Genomic DNA, 16,219 nt, shown 5'->3' with positions numbered 1-16,219 from the left:
GCAGCTTGTCCAGGTCTTCTTGAAGCCTCAAGCTGTCCTCCTCTGTCCTAATCCTTCTCATAATTTTGGCGTCGTCAGCAAACATTGAGAGGAATGAGTTTATGCCCTCTGGGAGATCATTTACGTATATCAGAAACAGGTTAGGTCCAAGCACAGAGCCCTGTGGGACTCCACTGGTGACTTCACGCCATTCTGAGGTCTCACCCCTCACTATTACTCTCTGCTTCCTATTGCTTAGGTACTCCCTTATCCACTGGAGCGCCCTACTAGTTACTCCTGCCTGTCTCTCCAGCTTATGCATCAACCTTTTATAGGGTACTGTGTCAAAGGCTTTCCGACAGTCCAAAAAAACGCAGTCCGCCCATTCTTCTCTTTCTTGCCTTATCTTTGTCACCTGATCGTAGAATTCTATCAAGCCTGTAAGGCATGATTTACCCTCCCTGAACACATGTTGATGGGTTGTAACGAAGTCTCTTCTCTCCAGATGTGTTACTAGGTTTTTTCTCACAATCTTCTCCATCACCTTGCATGGTATACAAGTTAAGGACACTGGCCTGTAGTTCAGTGCCTCTTGTCTGTCACCCTTTTTAAGTATTGGTACTACATTAGCAGTCTTCCATATTTCTGGTAGGTCTCCCATTTCCAGTGACCTACTATACACTATGGAGAGTGGCAAGCAAAGTGCTCCTGCACACTCTTTCAATACCCATGGTGAGATTCCATCCGGCCCAACAGCTTTTCTCACATCCAGCTCCAATAGATGTTTCTTGACCTCATCTCTTGTAATTTCGAACCTTTCCAAGGTCACCTGGTTTGCTGCCACCTCTCCTAGCGAAGTGACTTCTCCGTGTTCTATTGTAAAGACCTCCTGGACCTTTTGTTGAGTTCTTCACACGCCTCTTTGTCATTCTTTGTGTACCTGTGTGTGTGTGTGTTAGTGAAAAATAAATGTAGTAGATATAAAATATGAAAAATACATATGTTTGAGAGGCGGGGTCCAAGAGCTAATAACTCAATTTTGTAGACACAAATAGTAAATACAAGGAGTAAATACACACACACACACACACACACACACATTAGTTGATAAAGGACTGTTCTGTGTGTATACCTATGTATACTATTATCAGGAGCGACAGACAAGTGCAGCTATGTGTGTCTATGTGTACCTGCAATTGGACTGACATGTGTACGGTAATTATCTGTGTGTTAATCTTAAAAGGAACATATTAGTGAATGTTTTTTTATCTAAATTGATTGACATATATACGTGTACGCGTGTTTAGTGTTACTGTAATTTATAATGTTAGCGTGTGTACGTGTGAATGACATAGTGTCCCATCATTGTTACATTTTTTGTTACATGTTTACTATTGTCAGGAGCGACAGACAAGTGCAGCTATGTGTGTCTATGTGTACCTGCAATTGGACTGACACGTGTACGGTAATTATCTGTGTCCGTTGTTGAGGGAACATATTAGTGAATGTTTATTTATGTAAATTGATTGACATATGTACGTGTACCCGTGATTAGTGGTACTGTAATTTACATGGTTAACAGGTTTATGTTTGAATTACATAGTATCCCATCATTGTCTCATTTTTTGTTACTATTTTTAGTTCGCTCTCAATCTCTCTGACTCACGAGGACCATTTGTGCTCATGTGTGTTTATTAAAGAAAAATAATCATATTTTGTTTACAAAATAACTTGTACTTATTTTACAAAGAAACCTTTTCAAAGAACAGGTAATTTTCATGTATGCATTAATTTTTCTAACATACAAGTCAATGACACACTACCTCACATCAGTCAGGAACACTTTTGTTACTATCTCTTCACAGCGTCTTTTACATAAATACCCTATCTTAACAAATTCATTCATTAAAATCATAACTGGCAACCCCCCGCCCACCCGACCTCCCCCACAGGTCCAAGGCCACTAAGTGACTAACCCCACACCAACCCTCCAACCCAGGAAGCATCATTCCTTTCCCTTAACCTCTCGCAAATTATGTTTTTGACGAATACACGCACTACGGGGCCTGACAGCTGAGTAGACAGCGCTCTCGACTCGTAATCCTAGCGTCCGTGTTCGATCCTCCGGTGATGGCAGAAACGAAATTTGGCAGTTTGTTTCACCCTGTTGCCCCTGTTACCTAGCAGTAAATAGGTACCTGGGATTTAAACAGCTGTTACGGGTTGCTTCCTGTGTGTGTGTGTGTGTGTGTGTGTGTGTGTGTGTGTAGGTTTGTGTGTTTGAGTGTGTGTGTGTGTGTGTGTGTGTGTGCGTGCGTGTGCGTGCGTGTTTGTGTGTGTTTGTGTGTACTCACCTAGTTGTGCTTGCGGGGGTTGAGCTCTGGCTCTGTGGTCCCGCCTCTCAACCGTCAATCAACAGGTGTACAGGTTCTTGAGCCTATTGTGCTCTATCATATCTACACTTGAAACTGTGTATGGAGTCAGCCTTCTCCACATTACTGCCTAATGCATTCCATTTGTCAAGCACTCTGACACTAAAAAAGTTTTTTCTAATATCTCTGTGGTTCATTTGGGCACTCAGTTTCCACATGTGGCCCCTAGTGTTAAATAGCCTCTCTTTATCAACCCTGTCGATTCCCTTGAGAATCTTGAATGTGTTGATCATGTCCCCCCTAACTCTTCTGTCTTCCAACGAAGTTAGGTTCAATTCCCGTAGTCTCTCCTCGTAGCTCATACCTCTCAGCTCGGGTACTAGTCTGGTGGCAAACCTTTGAACTTTTTCCAGTTTAGTTTTATGCTTGACTAGATATGGACTCCATGCTGGAGCCGCATACTCCAAGATTGGTCTGACATATGTGGTATATAATGTTCTGAAAGATTCCTTACACAAGTTTCTAAAGGCCGTTCTTATTTAGCCAACCTGGTATATGCTGCTGATGTTATCCTTTTGATATGAGCTTCAGGGGAGAGGTCTGGCGTGATATCAACCCCCAGGTCTTTCTCTCTCTCTGACTCTTGAAGTATTTCATCTCCCAAGTGATACCTTGTATCTGGTCTCCTGCTTCCTACCCCTATCTTCATTACATTACATTTGCTTGGGTTAAACTCTAACAGCCATTTGTTCGACCATTCCTGCAGCTTGTCCAGGTCTTCTTGAAGCCTCAAGCTGTCCTCCTCTGTCCTAATCCTTCTCATAATTTTGGCGTCGTCAGCAAACATTGAGAGGAATGAGTTTATGCCCTCTGGGAGATCATTTACGTATATCAGAAACAGGTTAGGTCCAAGCACAGAGCCCTGTGGGACTCCACTGGTGACTTCACGCCATTCTGAGGTCTCACCCCTCACTATTACTCTCTGCTTCCTATTGCTTAGGTACTCCCTTATCCACTGGAGCGCCCTACTAGTTACTCCTGCCTGTCTCTCCAGCTTATGCATCAACCTTTTATAGGGTACTGTGTCAAAGGCTTTCCGACAGTCCAAAAAAACGCAGTCCGCCAATTCTTCTCTTTCTTGCCTTATCTTTGTCACCTGATCGTAGAATTCTATCAAGCCTGTAAGGCATGATTTACCCTCCCTGAACACATGTTGATGGGTTGTAACGAAGTCTCTTCTCTCCAGATGTGTTACTAGGTTTTTTCTCACAATCTTCTCCATCACCTTGCATGGTATACAAGTTAAGGACACTGGCCTGTAGTTCAGTGCCTCTTGTCTGTCACCCTTTTTAAGTATTGGTACTACATTAGCAGTCTTCCATATTTCTGGTAGGTCTCCCATTTCCAGTGACCTACTATACACTATGGAGAGTGGCAAGCAAAGTGCTCCTGCACACTCTTTCAATACCCATGGTGAGATTCCATCCGGCCCAATAGCTTTTCTCACATCCAGCTCCAATAGATGTTTCTTGACCTCATCTCTTGTAATTTCGAACCTTTCCAAGGTCACCTGGTTTGCTGCCACCTCTCCTAGCGAAGTGACTTCTCCGTGTTCTATTGTAAAGACCTCCTGGAACCTTTTGTTGAGTTTTTCACACGCCTCTTTGTCATTCTTTGTGTACCTGTGTGTGTGTGTGTTAGTGAAAAATAAATGTAGTAGATATAAAAATGAAAAATACATATGTTTGAGAGGCGGGGTCCAAGAGCTAATAATTATAATTTTGTAGACACAAATAGTAAATACAAGGAGTAAATACCACACACACACACACACACACACACACACACACACACACACACATTAGTTGATAAAGGACTGTTTTGTGTGTATACCTATGTATACTATTATCAGGAGCGACAGACAAGTGCAGCTATGTGTGTCTATGTGTACCTGCAATTGGACTGACATGTGTACGGTAATTATCTGTGTGTTAATTTTAAAAGGAACATATTAGTGAATGTTTTTTTTATCTAAATTGATTGACATATATACGTGTACGCGTGTTTAGTGTTACTGTAATTTATAATGTTAGCGTGTGTACGTGTGAATGACATAGTGTCCCATCATTGTTACATTTTTTGTTACATGTTTACTATTGTCAGGAGCGACAGACAAGTGCAGCTGTGTGTCTATGTGTACCTGCAATTGGACTGACACGTGTACGGTAATTATCTGTGTCCGTTGTTGAGGGAACATATTAGTGAATGTTTATTTATGTAAATTGATTGACATATGTACGTGTACCCGTGATTAGTGGTACTGTAATTTACATGGTTAACAGGTTTATGTTTGAATTACATAGTATCCCATCATTGTCTCATTTTTTGTTACTATTTTTAGTTCGCTCTCAATCTCTCTGACTCACGAGGACCATTTGTGCTCATGTGTGTTTATTAAAGAAAAATAATCATATTTGTTTACAAAATAACTTGTACTTATTTTGCAAAGAAAACTTTTCAAAGAACAGGTAATTTTCATGTATGCATTAATTTTTCTAACATACAAGTCAATGACACACTACCTCACATCAGTCAGGAACACTTTTGTTACTATCTCTTCACAGCGTCTTTTACATAAATACCCTATCTTAACAAATTCATTCATTAAAATCATAACTGGCAACCCCCCGCCCACCCGACCTCCCCCACAGGTCCAAGGCCACTAAGTGACTAACCCCACACCAACCCTCCAACCCAGGAAGCATCATTCCTTTCCCTTAACCTCTCGCAAATTATGTTTTTGACGAATACACGCACTACGGGGCCTGACAGCTGAGTAGACAGCGCTCTCGACTCGTAATCCTAGCGTCCGTGTTCGATCCTCCGGTGATGGCAGAAACGAAATTTGGCAGTTTGTTTCACCCTGTTGCCCCTGTTACCTAGCAGTAAATAGGTACCTGGGATTTAAACAGCTGTTACGGGTTGCTTCCTGTGTGTGTGTGTGTGTGTGTGTGTGTGTGTGTGTGTGTAGGTTTGTGTGTTTGAGTGTGTGTGTGTGTGTGTGTGTGTGTGCGTGCGTGTGCGTGCGTGTTTGTGTTTGTGTGTACTCACCTAGTTGTGCTTGCGGGGGTTGAGCTCTGGCTCTGTGGTCCCGCCTCTCAACCGTCAATCAACAGGTGTACAGGTTCTTGAGCCTATTGTGCTCTATCATATCTACACTTGAAACTGTGTATGGAGTCAGCCTTCTCCACATTACTGCCTAATGCATTCCATTTGTCAAGCACTCTGACACTAAAAAAGTTTTTTCTAATATCTCTGTGGTTCATTTGGGCACTCAGTTTCCACATGTGGCCCCTAGTGTTAAATAGCCTCTCTTTATCAACCCTGTCGATTCCCTTGAGAATCTTGAATGTGTTGATCATGTCCCCCCTAACTCTTCTGTCTTCCAACGAAGTTAGGTTCAATTCCCGTAGTCTCTCCTCGTAGCTCATACCTCTCAGCTCGGGTACTAGTCTGGTGGCAAACCTTTGAACTTTTTCCAGTTTAGTTTTATGCTTGACTAGATATGGACTCCATGCTGGAGCCGCATACTCCAAGATTGGTCTGACATATGTGGTATATAATGTTCTGAAAGATTCCTTACACAAGTTTCTAAAGGCCGTTCTTATTTAGCCAACCTGGTATATGCTGCTGATGTTATCCTTTTGATATGAGCTTCAGGGGAGAGGTCTGGCGTGATATCAACCCCCAGGTCTTTCTCTCTCTCTGACTCTTGAAGTATTTCATCTCCCAAGTGATACCTTGTATCTGGTCTCCTGCTTCCTACCCCTATCTTCATTACATTACATTTGCTTGGGTTAAACTCTAACAGCCATTTGTTCGACCATTCCTGCAGCTTGTCCAGGTCTTCTTGAAGCCTCAAGCTGTCCTCCTCTGTCCTAATCCTTCTCATAATTTTGGCGTCGTCAGCAAACATTGAGAGGAATGAGTTTATGCCCTCTGGGAGATCATTTACGTATATCAGAAACAGGTTAGGTCCAAGCACAGAGCCCTGTGGGACTCCACTGGTGACTTCACGCCATTCTGAGGTCTCACCCCTCACTATTACTCTGCTTCCTATTGCTTAGGTACTCCCTTATCCACTGGAGCGCCCTACTAGTTACTCCTGCCTGTCTCTCCAGCTTATGCATCAACCTTTTATAGGGTACTGTGTCAAAGGCTTTCCGACAGTCCAAAAAAACGCAGTCCGCCAATTCTTCTCTTTCTTGCCTTATCTTTGTCACCTGATCGTAGAATTCTATCAAGCCTGTAAGGCATGATTTACCCTCCCTGAACACATGTTGATGGGTTGTAACGAAGTCTCTTCTCTCCAGATGTGTTACTAGGTTTTTTCTCACAATCTTCTCCATCACCTTGCATGGTATACAAGTTAAGGACACTGGCCTGTAGTTCAGTGCCTCTTGTCTGTCACCCTTTTCAAGTATTGGTACTACATTAGCAGTCTTCCATATTTCTGGTAGGTCTCCCATTTCCAGTGACCTACTATACACTATGGAGAGTGGCAAGCAAAGTGCTCCTGCACACTCTTTCAATACCCATGGTGAGATTCCATCCGGCCCAATAGCTTTTCTCACATCCAGCTCCAATAGATGTTTCTTGACCTCATCTCTTGTAATTTCGAACCTTTCCAAGGTCACCTGGTTTGCTGCCACCTCTCCTAGCGAAGTGACTTCTCCGTGTTCTATTGTAAAGACCTCCTGGAACCTTTTGTTGAGTTCTTCACACGCCTCTTTGTCATTCTTTGTGTACCTGTGTGTGTGTGTGTTAGTGAAAAATAAATGTAGTAGATATAAAAAATGAAAAATACATATGTTTGAGAGGCGGGGTCCAAGAGCTAATAATTTATAATTTTGTAGACACAAATAGTAAATACAAGGAGTAAATACTCACACACACACACACACACACACACACACACACACACACACACACACACACATTAGTTGATAAAGGACTGTTTTGTGTGTATACCTATGTATACTATTATCAGGAGCGACAGACAAGTGCAGCTATGTGTGTCTATGTGTACCTGCAATTGGACTGACATGTGTACGGTAATTATCTGTGTGTTAATTTTAAAAGGAACATATTAGTGAATGTTTTTTTTATCTAAATTGATTGACATATATACGTGTACGCGTGTTTAGTGTTACTGTAATTTATAATGTTAGCGTGTGTACGTGTGAATGACATAGTGTCCCATCATTGTTACATTTTTGTTACATGTTTACTATTGTCAGGAGCGACAGACAAGTGCAGCTGTGTGTCTATGTGTACCTGCAATTGGACTGACACGTGTACGGTAATTATCTGTGTCCGTTGTTGAGGGAACATATTAGTGAATGTTTATTTATGTAAATTGATTGACATATGTACGTGTACCCGTGATTAGTGGTACTGTAATTTACATGGTTAACAGGTTTATGTTTGAATTACATAGTATCCCATCATTGTCTCATTTTTTGTTACTATTTTTAGTTCGCTCTCATCTCTCTGACTCACGAGGACCATTTGTGCTCATGTGTGTTTATTAAAGAAAAATAATCATATTTTGTTTACAAAATAACTTGTACTTATTTTGCAAAGAAAACTTTTCAAAGAACAGGTAATTTTCATGTATGCATTAATTTTTCTAACATACAAGTCAATGACACACTACCTCACATCAGTCAGGAACACTTTTGTTACTATCTCTTCACAGCGTCTTTTACATAAATACCCTATCTTAACAAATTCATTCATTAAAATCATAACTGGCAACCCCCCGCCCACCCGACCTCCCCCACAGGTCCCAGGCCACTAAGTGACTAACCCCACACCAACCCTCCAACCCAGGAAGCATCATTCCTTTCCCTTAACCTCTCGCAAATTATGTTTTTGACGAATACACGCACTACGGGGCCTGACAGCTGAGTAGACAGCGCTCTCGACTCGTAATCCTAGCGTCCGTGTTCGATCCTCCGGTGATGGCAGAAACGAAATTTGGCAGTTTGTTTCACCCTGTTGCCCCTGTTACCTAGCAGTAAATAGGTACCTGGGATTTAAACAGCTGTTACGGGTTGCTTCCTGTGTGTGTGTGTGTGTGTGTGTGTGTGTAGGTTTGTGTGTTTGAGTGTGTGTGTGTGTGTGTGTGTGTGTGCGTGCGTGTGCGTGCGTGTTTGTGTGTGTTTGTGTGTACTCACCTAGTTGTGCTTGCGGGGGTTGAGCTCTGGCTCTGTGGTCCCGCCTCTCAACCGTCAATCAACAGGTGTACAGGTTCTTGAGCCTATTGTGCTCTATCATATCTACACTTGAAACTGTGTATGGAGTCAGCCTTCTCCACATTACTGCCTAATGCATTCCATTTGTCAAGCACTCTGACACTAAAAAAGTTTTTCTAATATCTCTGTGGTTCATTTGGGCACTCAGTTTCCACATGTGGCCCCTAGTGTTAAATAGCCTCTCTTTATCAACCCTGTCGATTCCCTTGAGAATCTTGAATGTGTTGATCATGTCCCCCCTAACTCTTCTGTCTTCCAACGAAGTTAGGTTCAATTCCCGTAGTCTCTCCTCGTAGCTCATACCTCTCAGCTCGGGTACTAGTCTGGTGGCAAACCTTTGAACTTTTTCCAGTTTAGTTTTATGCTTGACTAGATATGGACTCCATGCTGGAGCCGCATACTTCAATATTGGTCTGACATATGTGGTATATATTGTTCTGAAAGATTCCTTACACAAGTTTCTAAAGGCCGTTCTTATTTAGCCTACCTGGTATATGCTGCTGATGTTATCCTTTTGATATGAGCTTCAGGGGAGAGGTCTGGCGTGATATCAACCCCCAGGTCTTTCTCTCTCTCTGACTCTTGAAGTATTTCATCTCCCAAGTGATACCTTGTATCTGGTCTCCTGCTTCCTACCCCTATCTTCATTACATTACATTTGCTTGGGTTAAACTCTAACAGCCATTTGTTCGACCATTCCTGCAGCTTGTCCAGGTCTTCTTGAAGCCTCAAGCTGTCCTCCTCTGTCCTAATCCTTCTCATAATTTTGGCGTCGTCAGCAAACATTGAGAGGAATGAGTTTATGCCCTCTGGGAGATCATTTACGTATATCAGAAACAGGTTAGGTCCAAGCACAGAGCCCTGTGGGACTCCACTGGTGACTTCACGCCATTCTGAGGTCTCACCCCTCACTATTACTCTCTGCTTCCTATTGCTTAGGTACTCCCTTATCCACTGGAGCGCCCTACTAGTTACTCCTGCCTGTCTCTCCAGCTTATGCATCAACCTTTTATAGGGTACTGTGTCAAAGGCTTTCCGACAGTCCAAAAAAACGCAGTCCGCCCATTCTTCTCTTTCTTGCCTTATCTTTGTCACCTGATCGTAGAATTCTATCAAGCCTGTAAGGCATGATTTACCCTCCCTGAACACATGTTGATGGGTTGTAACGAAGTCTCTTCTCTCCAGATGTGTTACTAGGTTTTTTCTCACAATCTTCTCCATCACCTTGCATGGTATACAAGTTAAGGACACTGGCCTGTAGTTCAGTGCCTCTTGTCTGTCACCCTTTTTAAGTATTGGTACTACATTAGCAGTCTTCCATATTTCTGGTAGGTCTCCCATTTCCAGTGACCTACTATACACTATGGAGAGTGGCAAGCAAAGTGCTCCTGCACACTCTTTCAATACCCATGGTGAGATTCCATCCGGCCCAACAGCTTTTCTCACATCCAGCTCCAATAGATGTTTCTTGACCTCATCTCTTGTAATTTCGAACCTTTCCAAGGTCACCTGGTTTGCTGCCACCTCTCCTAGCGAAGTGACTTCTCCGTGTTCTATTGTAAAGACCTCCTGGACCTTTTGTTGAGTTCTTCACACGCCTCTTTGTCATTCTTTGTGTACCTGTGTGTGTGTGTGTTAGTGAAAAATAAATGTAGTAGATATAAAATATGAAAAATACATATGTTTGAGAGGCGGGGTCCAAGAGCTAATAACTCAATTTTGTAGACACAAATAGTAAATACAAGGAGTAAATACACACACACACACACACACACACACACACATTAGTTGATAAAGGACTGTTTTGTGTGTATACCTATGTATACTATTATCAGGAGCGACAGACAAGTGCAGCTATGTGTGTCTATGTGTACCTGCAATTGGACTGACATGTGTACGGTAATTATCTGTGTGTTAATCTTAAAAGGAACATATTAGTGAATGTTTTTTTATCTAAATTGATTGACATATATACGTGTACGCGTGTTTAGTGTTACTGTAATTTATAATGTTAGCGTGTGTACGTGTGAATGACATAGTGTCCCATCATTGTTACATTTTTTGTTACATGTTTACTATTGTCAGGAGCGACAGACAAGTGCAGCTATGTGTGTCTATGTGTACCTGCAATTGGACTGACACGTGTACGGTAATTATCTGTGTCCGTTGTTGAGGGAACATATTAGTGAATGTTTATTTATGTAAATTGATTGACATATGTACGTGTACCCGTGATTAGTGGTACTGTAATTTACATGGTTAACAGGTTTATGTTTGAATTACATAGTATCCCATCATTGTCTCATTTTTTGTTACTATTTTTAGTTCGCTCTCAATCTCTCTGACTCACGAGGACCATTTGTGCTCATGTGTGTTTATTAAAGAAAAATAATCATATTTTGTTTACAAAATAACTTGTACTTATTTTACAAAGAAACCTTTTCAAAGAACAGGTAATTTTCATGTATGCATTAATTTTTCTAACATACAAGTCAATGACACACTACCTCACATCAGTCAGGAACACTTTTGTTACTATCTCTTCACAGCGTCTTTTACATAAATACCCTATCTTAACAAATTCATTCATTAAAATCATAACTGGCAACCCCCCGCCCACCCGACCTCCCCCACAGGTCCAAGGCCACTAAGTGACTAACCCCACACCAACCCTCCAACCCAGGAAGCATCATTCCTTTCCCTTAACCTCTCGCAAATTATGTTTTTGACGAATACACGCACTACGGGGCCTGACAGCTGAGTAGACAGCGCTCTCGACTCGTAATCCTAGCGTCCGTGTTCGATCCTCCGGTGATGGCAGAAACGAAATTTGGCAGTTTGTTTCACCCTGTTGCCCCTGTTACCTAGCAGTAAATAGGTACCTGGGATTTAAACAGCTGTTACGGGTTGCTTCCTGTGTGTGTGTGTGTTGTGTGTGTGTGTGTGTAGGTTTGTGTGTTTGAGTGTGTGTGTGTGTGTGTGTGTGTGTGCGTGCGTGTGCGTGCGTGTTTGTGTGTGTTTGTGTGTACTCACCTAGTTGTGCTTGCGGGGGTTGAGCTCTGGCTCTGTGGTCCCGCCTCTCAACCGTCAATCAACAGGTGTACAGGTTCTTGAGCCTATTGTGCTCTATCATATCTACACTTGAAACTGTGTATGGAGTCAGCCTTCTCCACATTACTGCCTAATGCATTCCATTTGTCAAGCACTCTGACACTAAAAAAGTTTTTTCTAATATCTCTGTGGTTCATTTGGGCACTCAGTTTCCACATGTGGCCCCTAGTGTTAAATAGCCTCTCTTTATCAACCCTGTCGATTCCCTTGAGAATCTTGAATGTGTTGATCATGTCCCCCCTAACTCTTCTGTCTTCCAACGAAGTTAGGTTCAATTCCCGTAGTCTCTCCTCGTAGCTCATACCTCTCAGCTCGGGTACTAGTCTGGTGGCAAACCTTTGAACTTTTTCCAGTTTAGTTTATGCTTGACTAGATATGGACTCCATGCTGGAGCCGCATACTTCAAGATTGGTCTGACATATGTGGTATATATTGTTCTGAAAGATTCCTTACACAAGTTTCTAAAGGCCGTTCTTATTTAGCCTACCTGGTATATGCTGCTGATGTTATCCTTTTGATATGAGCTTCAGGGGAGAGGTCTGGCGTGATATCAACCCCCAGGTCTTTCTCTCTCTCTGACTCTTGAAGTATTTCATCTCCCAAGTGATACCTTGTATCTGGTCTCCTGCTTCCTACCCCTATCTTCATTACATTACATTTGCTTGGGTTAAACTCTAACAGCCATTTGTTCGACCATTCCTGCAGCTTGTCCAGGTCTTCTTGAAGCCTCAAGCTGTCCTCCTCTGTCCTAATCCTTCTCATAATTTTGGCGTCGTCAGCAAACATTGAGAGGAATGAGTTTATGCCCTCTGGGAGATCATTTACGTATATCAGAAACAGGTTAGGTCCAAGCACAGAGCCCTGTGGGACTCCACTGGTGACTTCACGCCATTCTGAGGTCTCACCCCTCACTATTACTCTCTGCTTCCTATTGCTTAGGTACTCCCTTATCCACTGGAGCGCCCTACTAGTTACTCCTGCCTGTCTCTCCAGCTTATGCATCAACCTTTTATAGGGTACTGTGTCAAAGGCTTTCCGACAGTCCAAAAAAACGCAGTCCGCCAATTCTTCTCTTTCTTGCCTTATCTTTGTCACCTGATCGTAGAATTCTATCAAGCCTGTAAGGCATGATTTACCCTCCCTGAACACATGTTGATGGGTTGTAACGAAGTCTCTTCTCTCCAGATGTGTTACTAGGTTTTTTCTCACAATCTTCTCCATCACCTTGCATGGTATACAAGTTAAGGACACTGGCCTGTAGTTCAGTGCCTCTTGTCTGTCACCCTTTTTAAGTATTGGTACTACATTAGCAGTCTTCCATATTTCTGGTAGGTCTCCCATTTCCAGTGACCTACTATACACTATGGAGAGTGGCAAGCAAAGTGCTCCTGCACACTCTTTCAATACCCATGGTGAGATTCCATCCGGCCCAACAGCTTTTCTCACATCCAGCTCCAATAGATGTTTCTTGACCTCATCTCTTGTAATTTCGAACCTTTCCAAGGTCACCTGGTTTGCTGCCACCTCTCCTAGCGAAGTGACTTCTCCGTGTTCTATTGTAAAGACCTCCTGGACCTTTTGTTGAGTTCTTCACACGCCTCTTTGTCATTCTTTGTGTACCTGTGTGTGTGTGTGTTAGTGAAAAATAAATGTAGTAGATATAAAATATGAAAAATACATATGTTTGAGAGGCGGGGTCCAAGAGCTAATAACTCAATTTTGTAGACACAAATAGTAAATACAAGGAGTAAATACACACACACACACACACACACACACACACACACATTAGTTGATAAAGGACTGTTTCTGTGTGTATACCTATGTATACTATTATCAGGAGCGACAGACAAGTGCAGCTATGTGTGTCTATGTGTACCTGCAATTGGACTGACATGTGTACGGTAATTATCTGTGTGTTAATCTTAAAAGGAACATATTAGTGAATGTTTTTTTTATCTAAATTGATTGACATATATACGTGTACGCGTGTTTAGTGTTACTGTAATTTATAATGTTAGCGTGTGTACGTGTGAATGACATAGTGTCCCATCATTGTTACATTTTTTGTTACATGTTTACTATTGTCAGGAGCGACAGACAAGTGCAGCTATGTGTGTCTATGTGTACCTGCAATTGGACTGACACGTGTACGGTAATTATCTGTGTCCGTTGTTGAGGGAACATATTAGTGAATGTTTATTTATGTAAATTGATTGACATATGTACGTGTACCCGTGATTAGTGGTACTGTAATTTACATGGTTAACAGGTTTATGTTTGAATTACATAGTATCCATCATTGTCTCATTTTTTGTTACTATTTTTAGTTCGCTCTCAATCTCTCTGACTCACGAGGACCATTTGTGCTCATGTGTGTTTATTAAAGAAAAATAATCATATTTTGTTTACAAAATAACTTGTACTTATTTTACAAAGAAACCTTTTCAAAGAACAGGTAATTTTCATGTATGCATTAATTTTTCTAACATACAAGTCAATGACACACTACCTCACATCAGTCAGGAACACTTTTGTTACTATCTCTTCACAGCGTCTTTTACATAAATACCCTATCTTAACAAATTCATTCATTAAAATCATAACTGGCAACCCCCCGCCCACCCGACCTCCCCCACAGGTCCAAGGCCACTAAGTGACTAACCCCACACCAACCCTCCAACCCAGGAAGCATCATTCCTTTCCCTTAACCTCTCGCAAATTATGTTTTTGACGAATACACGCACTACGGGGCCTGACAGCTGAGTAGACAGCGCTCTCGACTCGTAATCCTAGCGTCCGTGTTCGATCCTCCGGTGATGGCAGAAACGAAATTTGGCAGTTTGTTTCACCCTGTTGCCCCTGTTACCTAGCAGTAAATAGGTACCTGGGATTTAAACAGCTGTTACGGGTTGCTTCCTGTGTGTGTGTGTGTGTGTGTGTGTGTGTGTGTGTGTGTGTAGGTTTGTGTGTTTGAGTGTGTGTGTGTGTGTGTGTGTGTGTGCGTGCGTGTGCGTGCGTGTTTGTGTGTACTCACCTAGTTGTGCTTGCGGGGGTTGAGCTCTGGCTCTGTGGTCCCGCCTCTCAACCGTCAATCAACAGGTGTACAGGTTCTTGAGCCTATTGTGCTCTATCATATCTACACTTGAAACTGTGTATGGAGTCAGCCTTCTCCACATTACTGCCTAATGCATTCCATTTGTCAAGCACTCTGACACTAAAAAAGTTTTTTCTAATATCTCTGTGGTTCATTTGGGCACTCAGTTTCCACATGTGGCCCCTAGTGTTAAATAGCCTCTCTTTATCAACCCTGTCGATTCCCTTGAGAATCTTGAATGTGTTGATCATGTCCCCCCTAACTCTTCTGTCTTCCAACGAAGTTAGGTTCAATTCCCGTAGTCTCTCCTCGTAGCTCATACCTCTCAGCTCGGGTACTAGTCTGGTGGCAAACCTTTGAACTTTTTCCAGTTTAGTTTTATGCTTGACTAGATATGGACTCCATGCTGGAGCCGCATACTCCAAGATTGGTCTGACATATGTGGTATATAATGTTCTGAAAGATTCCTTACACAAGTTTCTAAAGGCCGTTCTTATTTAGCCAACCTGGTATATGCTGCTGATGTTATCCTTTTGATATGAGCTTCAGGGGAGAGGTCTGGCGTGATATCAACCCCCAGGTCTTTCTCTCTCTCTGACTCTTGAAGTATTTCATCTCCCAAGTGATACCTTGTATCTGGTCTCCTGCTTCCTACCCCTATCTTCATTACATTACATTTGCTTGGGTTAAACTCTAACAGCCATTTGTTCGACCATTCCTGCAGCTTGTCCAGGTCTTCTTGAAGCCTCAAGCTGTCCTCCTCTGTCCTAATCCTTCTCATAATTTTGGCGTCGTCAGCAAACATTGAGAGGAATGAGTTTATGCCCTCTGGGAGATCATTTACGTATATCAGAAACAGGTTAGGTCCAAGCACAGAGCCCTGTGGGACTCCACTGGTGACTTCACGCCATTCTGAGGTCTCACCCCTCACTATTACTCTCTGCTTCCTATTGCTTAGGTACTCCCTTATCCACTGGAGCGCCCTACTAGTTACTCCTGCCTGTCTCTCCAGCTTATGCATCAACCTTTTATAGGGTACTGTGTCAAAGGCTTTCCGACAGTCCAAAAAAACGCAGTCCGCCAATTCTTCTCTTTCTTGCCTTATCTTTGTCACCTGATCGTAGAATTCTATCAAGCCTGTAAGGCATGATTTACCCTCCTGAACACATGTTGATGGGTTGTAACGAAGTCTCTTCTCTCCAGATGTGTTACTAGGTTTTTTCTCACAATCTTCTCCATCACCTTGCATGGTATACAAGTTAAGGACACTGGCCTGTAGTTCAGTGCCTCTTGTCTGTCACCCTTTTTAAGTATTGGTACTACATTAGCAGTCTTCCATA

This window comes from Procambarus clarkii, chromosome 22 (assembly GCF_040958095.1).
Source record: "Procambarus clarkii isolate CNS0578487 chromosome 22, FALCON_Pclarkii_2.0, whole genome shotgun sequence".
NCBI lineage: Eukaryota > Metazoa > Arthropoda > Malacostraca > Decapoda > Cambaridae > Procambarus > Procambarus clarkii.
Note: the sequence above shows the minus strand (reverse complement) of the source record.